At 44.4% G+C, this 16,727-nt stretch overlaps 1 protein-coding gene across 3 annotated transcripts in view; it reads right to left on the minus strand.

The window, feature by feature from the left end:
• PTGR2 (prostaglandin reductase 2) overlaps window positions 1–16,727 on the minus strand; it is a 101,973-nt gene that overhangs the window by 35,038 nt on the left and 50,208 nt on the right. The window contains exon 1 of one of the 3 annotated variants that reach the window (XM_063644324.1): window positions 11,647–11,663. The exons of the other annotated variants lie outside the window; for them this stretch is intronic. The gene's annotated coding sequence lies outside the window, so the exon portion shown is untranslated. Of the gene's footprint in view, window positions 1–11,646; window positions 11,664–16,727 lie in introns of those variants that run through there. 3 annotated transcript variants of the gene reach the window in all.

Here is a 16,727-nt window from a genome sequence, read left to right on the forward strand (position 1 = left end):
TTGGGGCTGGACGCAGTGGCTCACGCCTGTAATCTCAGACCTTTGGGAGGCAGAGGCAAGTGGATTGCTTGAGTCAGGAGTTCGAGACCAGCCTGGGCAACGTGGTGAAACCGCGTTTCTTCAGAAAATAAAAAATAAAATGAAATTAGCCAGGTGTGGTGGTGCTTGCTGGTAGTCTCTCAGCTGCTCAGTAGACTGCAGCGAGCCTTGATCACACCACTGCACTCCAGCCTGGGTGATAGACTGATACTTTGTCTCAAAAATTTTAAATATATGTGTATTAACTAGTTTTAGCTCTCTTGATTCTACGGTCTGTGAACTCCTTGTAACAAGTGTGATTTTTCTCACCAAAATGAGTTCCCAAAAATTCAAGAGATGAGTAGAGGATTTATAGGTACATTTTTATCCACTTTATCCTCTTCTTCTAAATTTTCTCTAACACCAAGGATTACTATCATTTATATAATGCATAGTTTGAATTGGATAATGCCTTGTATGATTTTTTGCCTACATGATTTAATTTTCAAAACAGCCCTATTACTATTATTACCATTTTACGAATGAGGAAACCGAAGTTAAGCCAGTTAAGTACTAAGTCAGGTTAAGTAACTAATAAGTAAAGGAGCAAGTTATCCTGCCTGAGTCCAAGCACCTGACCCTTTGTTATATTTGCCATAAATCTGGAATTCCCTACTCCTCCCTCTTTGCAGAAATTTGTACTGCCTCCTTCTCATCATTCAAGCAATTCCTGAGAATCATTTTTCTTTTCTTTTTTTCTTTTCTTTTTTTTTTTTGAGACAGAGTTCTCTCTCTGTCGCCGAGGCTGGAGTGCAGTGGCACGATCTCAGCCTACTGCAACCTCTGCCTCCAGGGTTCAAGCAATTGAGCCTACTGAGTAGCTGGAACTACAGGTGCGTGCCACCACACCCAGCTAATTTTTGTATTTTTAGTAGAAATGGGGTTTCATCATGTTGGCCAGGCTGGTCTCAAACTCCTGACCTCAGGTAATCCACCCGCCTTGGCCTCCCAAAGTGCTGAGATTAAAGGCGTGAGCCACCATGCCCAACCTTGAGAATCATTTTCTAGACTTCACTAGAAGGAAGTGTCAATTCTTCTCATCTCCATCTTATAAAAAAAAATATACAGTATATATTGTTTCATTCAAGCATGATAAATATAGGCCAGGTGCAGTGGCTCACACTCATAATTCCAGCACTTAGGGAGGCGAGACAGGAGGATCACTTGAGGCCAGAAGTTTCAGACCAGCCTGGGCAACATAGGAGACCACTATCTCTACAAAAAAAAAAAAAAAAAAGAAAAGGAAAAAGAAAAAAAATAGCCAGGTGTGGTTCCGCAGTCCCAGCTACTCAGGAGGCTGAGGCAGGAGGATCGCTTAAACCCAGGAATTCTTTTTTTTTTTTTTTTTTTTTTTTTGAGACAGAGTCTTGCTCTGTCCCCCAGGGTGGAGTGCAGTGGCGCGATCTCGGCTCACTGCAAGCTCCGCCTCCCAGGTTCAAGCCATTCTCCTGCCTCAGCCTCCCAAGTAGCTGGGACTACAGGCGCCCGCCAACACGCCCGGCTAATTTTTTTTTGTATTTTTAGTAGAGACGGGGTTTCACCGTGTTAGCCTGGATGGTCTTGATCTCCTGACCTCGTGATCCGCCCGCCTCAGCCTCCCAAAGTGCTGGGATTACAGGCTTGAGCCACCGCGCCCGGCTTAAACCCAGGAATTCTAAGTTGCAGCTAGCTATGATCTCATCACTACATTCCACCCTAGGTGCCAGAGTAAGACTTTGTCTCAAAAAAAAAAAAAAGCCAGGCACTGTGGCTCAAACCTGTAATCCCAGAACTTTGGTAGGCCGAGAGGTAGGAAGATCAGTTGAGCCCAGGAGTTCAACACCAGCCTAGGTAATATGGCAAAAGTGATGTGCACACCTGTTGTCTCAGCTACTTGAGAGGCCAAGGTGGGAGGATCACTTGAGCCCAGGAGGGTGAGGCTGCAGTGAGCTGTGTTTGCACCACTGCACTCCAGCCTGGGCAACAGAATGAGATTCTGTCTCTTAAAAAAAAAAATGCATAATAAATATAAATACTTGGCCGGGCACAGTGGCTCACGCCTGTAATCCCAGCACTTTGGGAGGCCGAGGTGGGCGGATCATGAGGTCAGGAGATCAAGACCATCCTGGGTAACACGGTGAAACCCTGTCTCTACTAAAAATACAAAAAAATTAGCCGGGTGTGGTGGTGGGCGCCTACTAGTCCCAGCTACTCAGGAGGCTGAGGCAGGAGAATGGCATGAACCCGGGAGGCGGAGCTTGCAGTGAGCAGAGATTGCGTCACTGCACTCCAGCCTGGGCGACAGAGCGAGACTCCGTCTCAGAAAAAAATAAATAAATAAATAAATAAAATAAATAAATAAATATAAATACTTAATCTGATATGTTTGTATACTCATTCATTAAATTATTTTTTAGTTTTTTCATTCATTAAATTATTTTTAAATGAAAATAACCTCATATGATAGCAAATTACTCAGGAGAAATCATTCAAGTTTCACCAACCTGCATGGTATATGACACTTAGTGCAACATCAAAGATTATTTGATGCTAAATAAAACATTTTTCCATGGAGGTGATAATTGTTCATAATGACACAAATTCAAACCCAAACATACATCCTGAAGAAATAACAGAACAAAGTAGGAGATAAAAACCACACCTGGCTGGGCTCGGTGGCTCATGCCTGTAATCCCAGCACTTTGGGAGGCTGAGGCAGGCAGATCACATGAGGTCAGGAGTTCAAGACCAGCCTGGCCAACATGGTGAAACCCCGTCTCCACTAAAAATACAAAATACAAAAATACAAATACAAATACAAAAAATTAGCCAGGCATGGTAGTGAGCACCTGTAATCCCAGCTACTCGGGAGACTGAGGCAAAAGAATGGCTTGAACCTGGGAGGCAGAGGTTGCAGTGAGCCCAGATCACATCACTGCACTCCAGCCTGAGCGACAGAGCAAGACTCTGTCTCAAAAAAAAAAAAAAAAAAATGCTGTAACTGAATCCTGTGACACTCAAGCTTAAATAAATGCTTTTTCAGAAAAATTGAGCATTTAGAAAAAGGTCATATTTCTGCCTATTACAAGGTGGGTTCTCTGGAAAGCAAACTCTGATGGGGAGTTTGGTATGCAGGATGCCTATTAGGGAATACCTTTTGAATCAATACCTATGCGAAGAAGAGGAAGAAAGCAGGACTGGGCAACAGGAGAAGTTGAACTCCACGGGGAGTTTGGAACTAACAAGGCCAGTCAGAGTTGTCCTCTGTTGGACCTGAAGTTTCTCGCATTGCTTTTAGTTAAAGTCACTGTGGGTAATGTATCTCAAAATTGCCAAGCATAATTTTCTCCCCTGTACCTCCTATTGGTATGACTGATCTCTTTAGGGGCTTGAATGCTATAAGCTCCCTATTTCACTGCTATTAAATAAAACCTTATTTATTTATTTATTTAAATTTTTTTTTGAGGTGGAGTCTTGCTTTATCACCCAGGCTGGAGTGCAGTGGCGGAATCTTGGCTCACTGCAACCTCTGCTTCCCGGGTTCAAGTGATTCTCCTGCCTCAGCCTCCCAAGTAGCTGGGACTACAGGCACCCACCACCATGCTTGTATTTTTGTATTTTTAGTAGATTCGAGGTTTTACCATGTTGGCCAGGCTGGTCTTGAACTCCTGACCTCAAGTGATCCACCTGCCTCGGCCTCCCAAAGTGTTTGGATTACAGACATGAGCCACTGCACCCGGCCATATTTGTTCCTCCACTTCTGCCCGTAAAATTTAGCTCCACTAGCCTACATTTTACTTATAATGCTGACTAATGAAATCCGGAGCCTGACCTTAAAAATGCCAAGTCTTCAAAATTAACAAAAAGAGTCCCAGAAAGAGATGAATGAGATTTCTTCTCTCCCCTGCAGTTACTGATGAAGAGCGACATTTCTGTATCATAAAATCATTTCAAAGACTCTAACCATATAAGGTGTTAAATTAAGAACATTCATATGATTACCAACTTGTATGGATATTTATAAATGTGATCAACTTTTTTTTGTTCCCCATTAATATATCTGTCCTTTGAAGTATAATTTCAGAAAAGAGAACTTGAAAACTCTTAGAGGTTTAGAAATTCTTGCATGCCAAGTGAAAATAACCTTGAAAGAAAAATCTTTGAAGATTGGCTGTTGTATTGTTATCTATTGCTGCAAACAAATTACCCCCAAAACTTAGTGGTTTAAAACAATGAACTTTTCGATGGATCATGCTTGTAATCCCAGCACTTTCTGGGGGCCGAAGCGGGTGGATCACAAGGTCAGGAGTTCGAGACCAGCCTGGCCAACACAGTGAAACCCCGTCTCTACTAAAAATACAAAAATTAGCTGGGTGTGGTGGCAGGCGCCTGTAATCCCAGCTACTCAGGAGGCTGAGGCAGGAGAATCACTTGAACCCAGGAGTCAGAGGTTGCACTGAGCTAAGATTGTGCCACTGCACTCCAGCCTGGGTGACAGAGCTAGACTCCATCTCGAAAAACAAACAAACAAACAAAAACGATGAACTTTCATTATATTATCTCAGAGTTTTGAAGGATCAGGAAGCCACGCACAGTTTAGCTGGGTAATTCTGGCTCAAGGTCTCTGTAATCAAGCTGCCAGTCTGGGCTGGGCTGTGGTCTCATAAGAAGACTTAGCTGGGGAAGAATCCACTTCCAAGCTTGCTTTCTTTTCTTTCTTTTTTTTTTTTTTTTTGAGATGGAGTCTCGCTCTGTCACCCAGGCTGGAGTGCAGTGGCGCGATCTCGGCTCACTGCAAGCTCCACCTCTTGGGTTCATGCTATTCTCCTGCCTCAGCCTCCAGAGTAGCTGGGACTACAGGCGCCCGCCACCGCGCCCGGCTAATTTTTTGTATTTTTAGTAGAAACGGGGTTTTGCCATGGTCTCGATCTCCTGACCTCGTGATCCACCCGCCTTGGCCTTCCAAAGTGCTGGGATTACAGGTGTGAGCCACCGCGCTGGGCCTTTTCTTTCTTTTTTTTTTTTTTTTGAGACAGTCTTGTTCTGTTGCCCAGGCTAGAGTGCAGTGGCACAGTCTCAGCTCACTCAAGCGATTCTCACGCCTCGGCCTCCCAAGTAGCTGGAATTACAGGCACATGCTACCATGCCTGGCTAATTTTCATATTTTTAGTGGAGACAGGGTTTCACCATGTTGGCCAGGCTGGTCTCAAACTCCTGGTCTCAAGTTACCTGCCTACCTCGGCCTCCCAAAGTGCTGGGATTATGCATGAGCCACCGCTCCTGGCATAGCATGTATTCTTACATCGTATAAATATTGTACTTAAAAAACTATAGTAATCAAGGCATTGTGGTGTTGATGCAAGGATAAATAGATCAATGGAAGAGAAGAGAGAGTCTTGAAATAAACCCTTCCTACATTATAGTTAATTGATTTTTTACAAAGGGGTCAAGACAATTCAGCAGCAAAATGATAATTCCAATATATGATGCCGGCACAATTGGATATCCGTATGCCAAAAAACAAAAGCAAAACTCCAGAAAACAAAAACAACAAAAAGAAACTTGAACCTTTGCTCACACCAAATACAAAAATTAATTCAAAATGGATTATAAACCAAAACCTAAGAGGTAAAAATATAAAACAAAAAAAGACACCAAAAGCAGAAACCATAGAAGAAAATGTGATAAATTAGAATTTATCAAAATTTAAAATATAAAGTACCTTAAGAAAATGAAAGGGCCATGGGTGGTGGCTCACACCTGTAATCCCAACACTGGGAGGTCAAGGCGGGCAGATTGCTTGAGTTTAGGATTTCTTTTTTTTTTTTTTTTTTTTTTTGAGACGGAGTCTTGCTCTCTCCCCCAGGCTGGAGTGCAGTGGCGCGATCTCGGCTCACTGCAAGCTCCGCCTCCCGGGTTCACGCCATTCTCCTGCCTCAGCCTCCCGAGTAGCTGGGACTACAGGCACCTGCCACCACGCCCGGCTAATTTTTTGTATTTTTTTAGTAGAGACGGGGTTTCACCGTGTTAGCCAGGATGGTCTCGATCTCCTGACCTTGTGATCCACCCGCCTCGGCCTCCCAAAGTGCTGGGATTACAGGCTTGAGCCACCGCACCCGGCGAGTTTAGGATTTCTATACCAGCCTGGGCAACATAGGGAGACCTTGTCTCTACTGAAATTCAAGAAATAATTATTAATAGCTGGGTGTGGTGGTGCAGGCCTGTAGTCCCAACTTACTCAGCAGGCTGTGGTGGAAGGATCACTTGAGCCTGGGAGGTTGAGGCTGCAGTGAGCCTTGATCATGCCACTACCCTCCAGCCCAGGCAACAGACTGTGACTCTCTCTCAAAAAAAAAAAAAAAAAGAAAAGATAAGCCACAGACTGGAAGAAAATATTTGCAAATCATACATCTGATAAAAGGCTTATATTGAAAACACATAAAGAACTCATAACTCAATAGTATGAAGATAATTATGAGATATGGCTGCTGAATGTCTGAATAAGAAAATAAAAAAACAAGGATATATGAAGACAATCAACCGAATTAAAAAATGGTCCCAGGAGAGGCGGAGCTTGCAGTGAGCCGAGATCGTGCCACTGCACTCCAGCCTTGGCGACAGAGCGAGATTCCATCTCAAAAAAAAAAAAAAAAAAATGGTCCTAGGGGCTGGGTGTGGTGGCTCACACCTGTAATCCCAACACTTTGGGAGGCTGGGGCAAGTGGATCACTTGAGGTAAGGAGTTCCAGACCAGCCTGGCCAACATAGTAAAACCCCCTCTCTACTACAGAAAAATACGAAAATTAGCGGGCGTGGTGGTGCACACCTGCAGTCCTAGCTACTGGGGAGGCTGAGCCAGGAGAATCACTTGAGCCCAGGAGGCAGAGGTTGCAGTGACCCAAGATCGGGCCACTGCCACTCCAGCCTGGGTGACAGAGTGAGACTCCATCTCAAAAAAAAAAAATTTTTTTTAATGGTCCTAGCCCAGTGCAGTGTCTCACACCTATAATCCTAGCACTTTGGGAGGTCAAGGTGGGAGGATCACTTGAGGTGAGGAGTTCAAGACCAGCCTGGGCAACATAACAAGATTCCTCTCTCTACAAAAAATGTTAAAAATTAGCCAGATGTGGTAGCACATGATTGTAGTCCCAGCTACTGGGGAGGCTGAGACAGGAAGATCACTTGAGTCCAGGAGGTCGAGACTGCAGTGAGTGAGCTATGATTCTACCACTGCACTCCAGCCTGGGCAACAGAGGGATACTCTGTCTCTCTAAAAATAAGTAAATAACTAAAGTAAATCTTAATGTAATTATGTAATTTTTGGACTTCAGTTAACAATAATGTGTCAATATTGGCTCTTTTTTTTTTTTTTTTTGAGACGGAGTCTCGCTCTGTCACCCAGGCTGGAGTGCAGTGGCGTGATCTTGGTTCACTGCAACCTCCGCCTCCTAGGCTCAAGTGATTCTCCTGCCTCAGCCTCCTGAGTAGCTGGGATTACAGGCATATGCCATGATGCCCAGCTAATGTTTGTATTTTTAGTGGAGACAGAGTTTATCTCAGTAAGACTTTCAAGCTCCGTGGTCAGGGTTTGAAAAGCATTAGATACGCTGGGTGCAGTGGCTCACACCTGTAATCCTAGCACTTTGGGAGGCTGAGGTGGGAGTTTCATTTGAGCTCAGGAGTTTGAGACCAGCCTGGGCAACATAGTGAGACCTTGTCTATACAAAAAATGAACAAAATTAGCCAAGCGTGGTGGCATGTACCTGTAGTCCTAGCTACTTGGGAGGCTGATGTAGGAGATTTGCTTGAGCCCAGGAGGTCAAGCCTGCAGTTAGCTGTGATCACCCCACTGCACTCCAGCCTGGACAACAGAGCGAGACCCTGTCTCAAAAGAAAAAAAAAGGAGGGGGGGGAAGAAAGAAAGAAAAGAAAGAAAAGGGAGGGAGGGAGGGAGGGGAAAAAAGAAAAGAAAAGAAAAAGAAAGAAAGGGAAAGTATTAGATAAGCAGTTGAGAAAGGAGCTGAGATCAGGAATTCAGTTCTGCATCTTCTCTGTGACTTCTCATTCATCGCTGGGTCAGCCATAGAGTCTCTCGTCTTAATTTTCTCATATGTGAAATGGCTACCCCTTTATTTACCACCAGTGGTATTGAGAACCTTAATCAACATTTAGGAAATAATATATAATCCTCATAACATGAGACCCATAGTTGAAAGACTATACCATTATCATGGCCCATTTCATTTTATCTGGATTTTTTTTAACTAAGTTGGTTTTACATTTTGATGTGAATTTATATGCAGCACTATTGTTAAATTGAGTGTTGATTTTTACTCCCCAGAGAGTTTTCTCCCTCAGTAGTGGAAAAATGAAGTGTACATTATTGCAATAATAACACCCTTACTTGTGATCTTGTCATTTCACAAGATTCTTTTTTTTTTTTTTTCTGAGACGGAATCTTGCTCTGTCACCCAGGCTGGAGAGCAGTAGTGCGATCTTGGCTCACTGCAACCTCTGCCGCCAGGGCTTAAGTGTTTCTCCTGCCTCAGCCTCCTGAGCAGCTAGGATTACAGGTGCGTGCCACCATGCCCAGCCTTTTTATTTATTTATTTATTTATTTATTTATTTATTGAGACGGAGTCTCGCTCTGTCGCCTAGCCTGGAGTGCAGTGGCGCAATCTCGGCTCACTGCAAGCTCTGCCTCCCGGGTTCACGCCATTCTCCTGCCTCAGCCTCTCCGAGTAGCTGGGACTACAGGCGCCCGCCACCATGCCCGGCTAGTTTTTTTTTTTTGTATTTTTAGTAGAGACGGGGTTTCACCGTGGTCTCGATCTCCTGACCTCGTGATCCGCCCGCCTCGGCCTCCCAAAGTGCTGGGATTACAAGCGTGAGCCACCGCGCCCGGCCTTTTTTTTTTTTTTTAGTAGAGATGGGGTTTCACCATGTTGCAGTGAGATCCTGTCTCTACAAAAAATCTTTAAAAATATTAGCCAAGTGTGGTGACACACCCCTGTATTCCCAGCTACTCAGGAGACAAAGATGGGAAGATTGCTTGATCCCAGGAGATTGAGGTTATGCTGAGCTATGATTGTACTACTCCAGCCTGGGTGACAAAGCAAGGCCCTGTCCCCCACAAAAACAAAAACAAAAACATACAGAATTTCCATTTAGATTTTTTACAGCAGGGGAAAGCATGCTGATGTCAGTTCATTGGTAACTATTTTGCCCATAAGTACCTGTTGGAAAAAGGAAATCGTGAAAACATAAAGAATGAAATTACCATGAATCACGCTAGTGATTTAAAGTAATACTGTTATTACTTGTTTGATTTATACTAATTCACACTAGTGATTTATATTAATAATAAATAGAATAACTTACTAGAGCATATTATAGTTTTCCAAAATTAAATGCATTCTATGTGAAAACAATAGGTTTACCTACTTTGGGAGATGGGGAAAAAGCAAAGGGAAGATATGAATAGCACATATAAGCAAATAGTTAAGCTGTAATAAAATAACAAGATATTGTAGCAGAGTCAAACACTATTTTTATGTCTAAGAATAAAAATGTTTTGAAGAACTGTTTCAGATTTTCATATTTTATAGTAAAGGGATCATAAAGCTTTACTGCATGCTGAAATACTGAATGACAGTGTAGCAGTTACTGTCATCATTCCCTGAACTCTCTCTGTCCAGTGCTTTAGCCTTCTAAAGAAAAGGAGTGTTGTATAATAAAGAATCTGGGCCAGGTGTGTGGGCTGATGCCTGTAATCCCAACACTTTGGGAGGCTAAGGCAGGAGAACTGCTTGAGCCTAGGAGTTTGAGACCAGCCTGGGCAACAAAGTGAGACCTTGTCTCTACAAGAAATTTTTATTACTGTTTTTTAATTTTGTTTGAGACAGGGTCTCACTATGTTGCCTAGGCTGGTCTTGAACTCCTGGGCTCAAGTGATCCCTCCTGCCTTGGCCTCCCTAAGTGCTGGTGCTGGATTACAGGCATGAGCCACTGCCCTCAGCGCCTGCAAAAAAAATTTTTTTTTTTTTGAGTTGGAGTCTTGCTCTGTCACCTAGGCTGGAGTGCAGTGGCACCATCTCGGCTCACTGCAACCTCCACCTCCCGGGTTCAAGCAATTCTCCCTGCCTCAGCCTCCTGAGTAGCTGCGATTACAGGCACCCGCTACCACGCCCGGCTAATTTTTATATTTTTAGTAGAGATGGAGTTTTGCCATGTTGGCCAGGCTCATCTTGAACTCCTGATCTCAGGTAATCCACCCGCCTCAGCCTCCCAAAGTGCTGGGATTACAGGCATGAGCCATCATGCCTGGCCAACAAAAATTTTTTTAAAAAGGTTAGCCAGGCACCTATGGAGGAGACCGAGGTGGCTATGGAAGCAAAATTGGAGGAAGAAGTGACTACAGAAATGATCAGTGCAATCGACCACACTGATGACTGTTTTGAATGTTCCTTTGTCTCTAACATGATCCGTAGTGAAATTGCCAGAGTTTTGCCTGCTGCTTTCCTCGTGGCCTCTTCTTGGGTAGTGAAATTAAGTGACATTTGGAATTTTTTTTTTTTTTTTTTTTTTTGAGACGGAGTTTTGCTCTTGTTGCCCAGGCTGGAGTGCAATGGTGCGATCTCGGCTCACTGCAACCTCTGCCTCCCAGGTTCAAGCGATTCTCCTGCTTCAGCCCCCCAAGTAGCTGGGATTACAGGCATGCACCACCATCCCAGCTAATTTTGTATTTTTAGTAGAGACGGGGTTTCTCCATGGTGGTCGGGCTTTTCTTGAACTCCCAACCTCAGGTGGTCCACCCGCCTCGGCCTCCAAAAGTGTTGGGATTACAGGTGTGAGCCACCACGCCCGGCCATGACATTTGGATTTTTATTTGAGTGGGAGGACTGGGACAGTTTTTGTTTTAGAAATGTTAATTGACATATCCCCTTTTAGTTTCCAACCTTCTCCTCCTCAACCCTTAGAGCTAAATGTGTTGTAAAATATTGCCGAAATGAAAAGTGTTTCATAATACTGCAATAAAGTCTGCTTGTTTTTGTGGAAAAAAAAAAAAGGTTAGCTGGTGACATGTGCCTGTAGTTTCAGCTACTCAGGAGGCTGAGGTGGGAGGATCCCTTGAGCCCAGGGGTTGGAGGTTGCAATGAGCTATGATCGTGCCATTGCATTCCAGCCTGGGCAACAGAGCAAGACCCCATCTCAATAAATGAATGAATAAATAAATAAAAATTTAAACATAAATAAATAAAATTTAGCAATTTACATTTCAAAGAACATCCATCAGTTTGGGAAAAGGCCAATTTTCTCCAAATAATTATTTTACAGTATGGGCAATTGTTTCTCATCCTGCTTCAGTGTTTATCATGACAAAAGATAGTTTTACAAAAGATGTAGAGATTTGTAATTTTAGTAAAGACAGGGTTTCACCATATTGGCCAGGCTGGTCTTGAACTCCTGACCTCAGGTGATCCGCCCACCTCAGCCTCCCAAAGCGCTAGGATTACAGGCATGGGCCACCGTGCCTGGCCCATTCTCCATTTCTTCTGATCTCCTTAATAAACATTGCTGTGAACATACCTCTTTCAGTTGATTTCATCATTTCACCAACCTGAACACAAAATCCATTAGGCTGGTATTCCAATAATATCCTCTGACAGATAGCACAGTGCCACTGAGTAGATGTGTTGGGTTGTGTGGGAGGCAGAAGATGTACCTTGATCGGGGTGGGAGAGGGCTGTGTGTAACAAAATCAGAAACGAAAACGAACTGAAAGGGGTGTCAAGTGTGCGTAGTCTAAAACACAACGCACAACCAAATCCTTGACAATAGTAGGAAATTACTTGCAGGGAGAACGTTCAATTAAGCCACTATTTTCAGGAACTAGTTGAAAAAGGACTAATAAGCAGCCAACTGCTGAACATCATCTTGAGAAACAGCTAAATGACAGGTGCATCACCAAAGTGGGTAATGAACACATGAATAAAGATGTAAGTGTTTTGTGTGTCTGAAGTTATATTGCTGTGAGTAAATTATTAAAGAGGTTTATACTTTAAGGCTCAGCAAGAAGAAACTCTTGTTAAGTAGCTCTTTAGGGGACAGTGGGTTTCTACTGATCATGTAGTCAACCAACATGGCTATGTTCTTTTTTTTTTAATTTTGTGTGTGTGTGTGTGTGTGTGTGTGTGTGAGACATAGTTTTGCTCTTGTTGCCCAGGCCAGAGTGCAGTGGCGCGATCTCAGCTCACTGCAACCTCCACCTCCTGGGTTCAACTGATTCTCCACTTCAGCCTCCCGAGTAGCTGGGATTACAGGCGCCCATAGCGAGGCCTGGCTAATTTTTTGTATTTTTAGTAGAAACGGGGTTTCATCATGTTGGCCAGGCTGGTCTAGGACTCATGACCTCAGGTGATCCACCCACCTTGGCCTCCCGTAGTGCCGGGATTACAGGCGTGAGCCACTGGGCCTGGCCAAGGCTCTCTATGTTCTATGGTGCCTGCGCTGCTATAGTTGCTGAAATCCTTATCTTAGTTGCCTGGGGCACACACAGTCCCCACATACCAAGCATATATGTACACACAGTACCTCACCTCTTACTGTAAAGAACGGCACAAAATCCAGCTCAAGGCATGTTGCATCATTGGAACACCTGAAATCTTGCTGCTTTTTCTTCCTGGATTGACTTTATTAAAGTCAGCCTCCCTGGGCTACCTTTAATTCTGCAGCTTGTTTAGACCCAGAGGTCTGACAAGACTTTCCGTAAATCCAGCTGCTTTGGTGCTTCCCAGGGGTCAGCCTGTGTGGGCCTGGTATACAGGTGGCCATGCTTGTGAGATCCATGGAACTTATCTTTAAAAAAAAAATTATCTTTTTTATTTGTGCTTCTGTAGGGGAGAAAAGTAATGTCTTTCCTCACTCATTGCTAGGTTCATGGCTGACCCCCCTATAACAAAAGATAGATTAACAAGAAAAGGGAGATAATCTTTTCTGTTCTTTTTTATCAGGTCCTTAGGAGAATGTAGGAGGTTTGCGATAGAAATGCAAGGAGGAGAGAAAGAAAAGTTTCAAGAGTTTTACAGAAGTGTCTTTAAGAAAATTGAAGGGGACCAGGTGCTGTAGCTCACGCCCGTAGTCCCAATATTTGGGAGGCCAAGGCGGATGCATCACTTGAGGCTAGGGCACCTGTAATCCCAGCTACTCAGGAGGCTGAGGCAGGAGAATTGCTTGACCCCAGGAGGCGGAGGTTGCAATGAGCTGAGATGGCGCCACTGCACTCCAGCCTGGGCAACAGAGTGAGACTGCATCTCAAAAAAAAAGAAAGTTGAAGGGAACATATTTCTTTCAGTCCTGGCTTCCTGGCAGGGCCCCAAGGAGGTGGCAAAGCCAAAGGGCCCCAAGGAGGTGGCAAAGCCAAAGAGAGGAAAGGAATTGGGGCCCTCAATCTTGCAAACAAGTCTCATGTCCCAAGTGGGCGTAGAAACGAAGGTGTCAGCAGATCTGAAGGGGCTACTGGGAAAGGGACAATGTCTCCGCAGGGATCTTCAACAGCCAGGCAGGACTCAGTGTCAGAAGGCCACATCCAACTTGGAATTGGGTAAGATTGTGGAATCTTTGCCTGATTGCAAAGTGCCAAACATTAGGAATGACCAAAGTTAAATATTTGCCTGCCTGTCTGACTGGGGCACAGAGGCAGAAGCTCAATTGATGTGGAAAACAAAATACCTGTTCTGCAGGTCTGGCCCTGGGTACTGAGACTGGTTTTCTCTGCGCATTCATCAGTGAAGTTATGCGGATATAGCTCAACTGGAACTACATTTCCCAGAATTCCCTCCCACATAGTGTATGAGTTATGCTTGGCCACAAGTGAAAGATTGCATGCAATTTGGATGGCAGAAATGAAGCAGTGGCCATAATGCTCTGAAAGCGTCACATACATCGTGACTGCCCTGCTGACTTCCCTTGTTGGTGTTGGGCAGCAACTTGGCCCATCATTCCTCCAGTTCCCATCCCAGGGATGCTTCCTGGGATGCTTCCCAAATAAAATACTTGCATTCAAATTCCTCCCCCCCTTTTTTTTTTTTTGAGACAGGGTCTCTCTCTGTCGCCCAGGCTGGAGTGCAGTGGCCCGAACATGGCTCACTGCAGCCTTGACCTCCCGGGATCAAGCAATCCTCCTGCCTCCACATCCTGAATAGCTCGGACTACGGGCATGAGCCACTACACCTGGCTAATTAAAAAAAAAAAAAAATTGTAGAGACAGGGTCTCCCTATGTTGCCCTGGCTGAGTCTCAAACTCCTGGGTTCAATCAGTCCTTCAGCCTCAGCCTCCCAAAGTGCTGGGATCAAATCCTTATCTCAGGGCTGGCTTCTGAGAAAACCCAAACTAAAACAGACCTCATAAGATGGAACAATGGACTGAACTTGATTAAGTTAAATTTATTTATTTATATTTTATTTTATTTTTTGAGACAGGGGCTGGAATGTCAGTGATGTCACCCAGGCTGGAGTACAGTGGCGTGATCTTGGCTCACTGCAACCTCCGCCTCTTGGGATTACAGGTGCCCACCACCACGCCTAGCTAATTTTTGTATTTTTAGTGGAGACAGGCTTTTGCGATGTTGGCCAGGCTGGTCTTAAACCCCTGGCCTCAGGTGACTGATCTGTCCGCCTGGGCCTCCCAAAGTGCTGGGATTACAGGTGTGAGCCACCACACCTGGCTGGATAAAGTTAAATTTAAAGATCTGCCCAGCTGGGCGTGGTGGCTCACGCCTCTAATCCCAGTACTTTGGGAGACCGAGGCGGGCAGATTACAAGGTCAAGAGATTGAGATCATCCTGGCCAACATGGTGAAACCCCATCTTTACTAAAAATACAAAAATTAGCTGGGCGTGGTGGCGCGTGCGTGTAGTCCCAGCTACTTAGGAGGCTGAGGCAGGAGAATCGCTTAAACCCGGGAGGCAGAGGTTGCAGTGAGCCGAGATCGCGCCACTGCACTCCAGCCTGGCAACAGAGCGAGACTCTGTCTCTAAAAAAAAATAAGATCTACCCTTAGATTCAAAAAACATCTTCACGTATAACAGCGAGATACTCACACCCGAGCAGTCGCCGATCTTAGAGCCGGAGCAGGCCTCTGGCTGTGCCTGTGGGGAAGCTCAGGGGTGGTCCCAAGGGTCCCAGGTTTTCAATAACTTTACATCCTGTTCAGCTATACCAGATGAATAAGTGTTGTTTGTGTTTAAGATGATGCTGAGCAGATAAAGAGAACCACACCAGTGTCACCCTAAAACATCTGAGCCCCCATCTCCTTCCCAAGGCCTACATCAGTGCTGCATCTTGGTCGAAAGAAACGCCAAGGGCCGGGAGCGGTGGCTCATGCTTGTAATCCCAGCACTTTGGGAGGCCGAGGCGGGCGGATCACGAGGTCAGGAGATCGAGACCACAGTGAAACCCCATCTCTACTAAAAATACAAAAAAAAATTAGCCGGGCGTGGTGGCGGGCACCTGTAGTCCCAGCTACTTGGAGAGGCTGAGGCAGGAGAATGGGGTGAACCTGGGAGGCAGAGCTTGCAGTGAGCCGAGACTGTGCCACTGCACTCCAGCCTGGGCGACAGAGCAAGACTCCGTCTCAAAAAAAAAAAGGAACGCCAATTTGACTCCAAACAACTTTGAAAGTAACAGAGGCTTCGGCCTCTGTGCCCCAGTCAGACAGACAGGCAAATATTTAACTTTGGTCATTCCTAATGTTTGGCACTTTGCAATCAGGCAAAGATTCCACAATCTTACCCAATTCCAAGTTGGACGTGGCCTTCTGACACTGAATCCTGCCTGGCTGTTGAAAATCCCTGCGGAGACATTGTCTCTTTCCCAGTAGCCCCTTCAGATCTGCTGACACCTTCGTTTCTACGCCCACTTGGGACATGAGACTTGTTTGCAAGATTGAGGGCCCCAATTCCTTTCCTCTCTTTGGCTTTGCCACCTCCTTGGGGCCCTGCCAGGAAGCCAGGACTGAAGCCTGTACTAAATCTCTCTTAGGCTGGGCGTGGTGGCTCCCTCTGTAATCCCAGCACTTTGGGAGGCCAAGGCAGGCAGATATGTTGAGCCCAGGAGTTGAAGACCAGCCTAGGCAACATGGCGCAACCCTGTCTCTACCAAAAACAAACAAGCAAAAAAACCCATATATATATATAACCATATATATATATATAACCATATATATATAACCATATATTTATATATATAACCATATATTTATATGTATATTTATATGTGTATATGTATAACCATATATAACCATATATTTATATATAACCATATATTTATATGTATATTTATATGTGTATATATATAACCATATATATGTGTGTGTGTGTATATATATATTATATATATATTATATATTATATACATATTATATATATTATATATACATATTATATATATTATATATATATATTATATATATATACAGATTAGCCAGGTGTGATGGCATGTGCCTGTAGTCTCAGCTACTTGGAGGTGGAAGAATCACTTGAGCCCAGGTGGTTGAGGCTGCAGTGAGCCTTGATGGCACCACTGCACTTCAGCCTGGGTAACAGAGTGAGACCCTGTCTCAAATAAAATAAAAATAAATCTCTTTCTGAAGGTTGGTTGACGAAATTGAG

This window comes from Symphalangus syndactylus, chromosome 8 (genome assembly GCF_028878055.3).
Source record: "Symphalangus syndactylus isolate Jambi chromosome 8, NHGRI_mSymSyn1-v2.1_pri, whole genome shotgun sequence".
In the NCBI taxonomy this organism is placed as follows: domain Eukaryota; kingdom Metazoa; phylum Chordata; class Mammalia; order Primates; family Hylobatidae; genus Symphalangus; species Symphalangus syndactylus.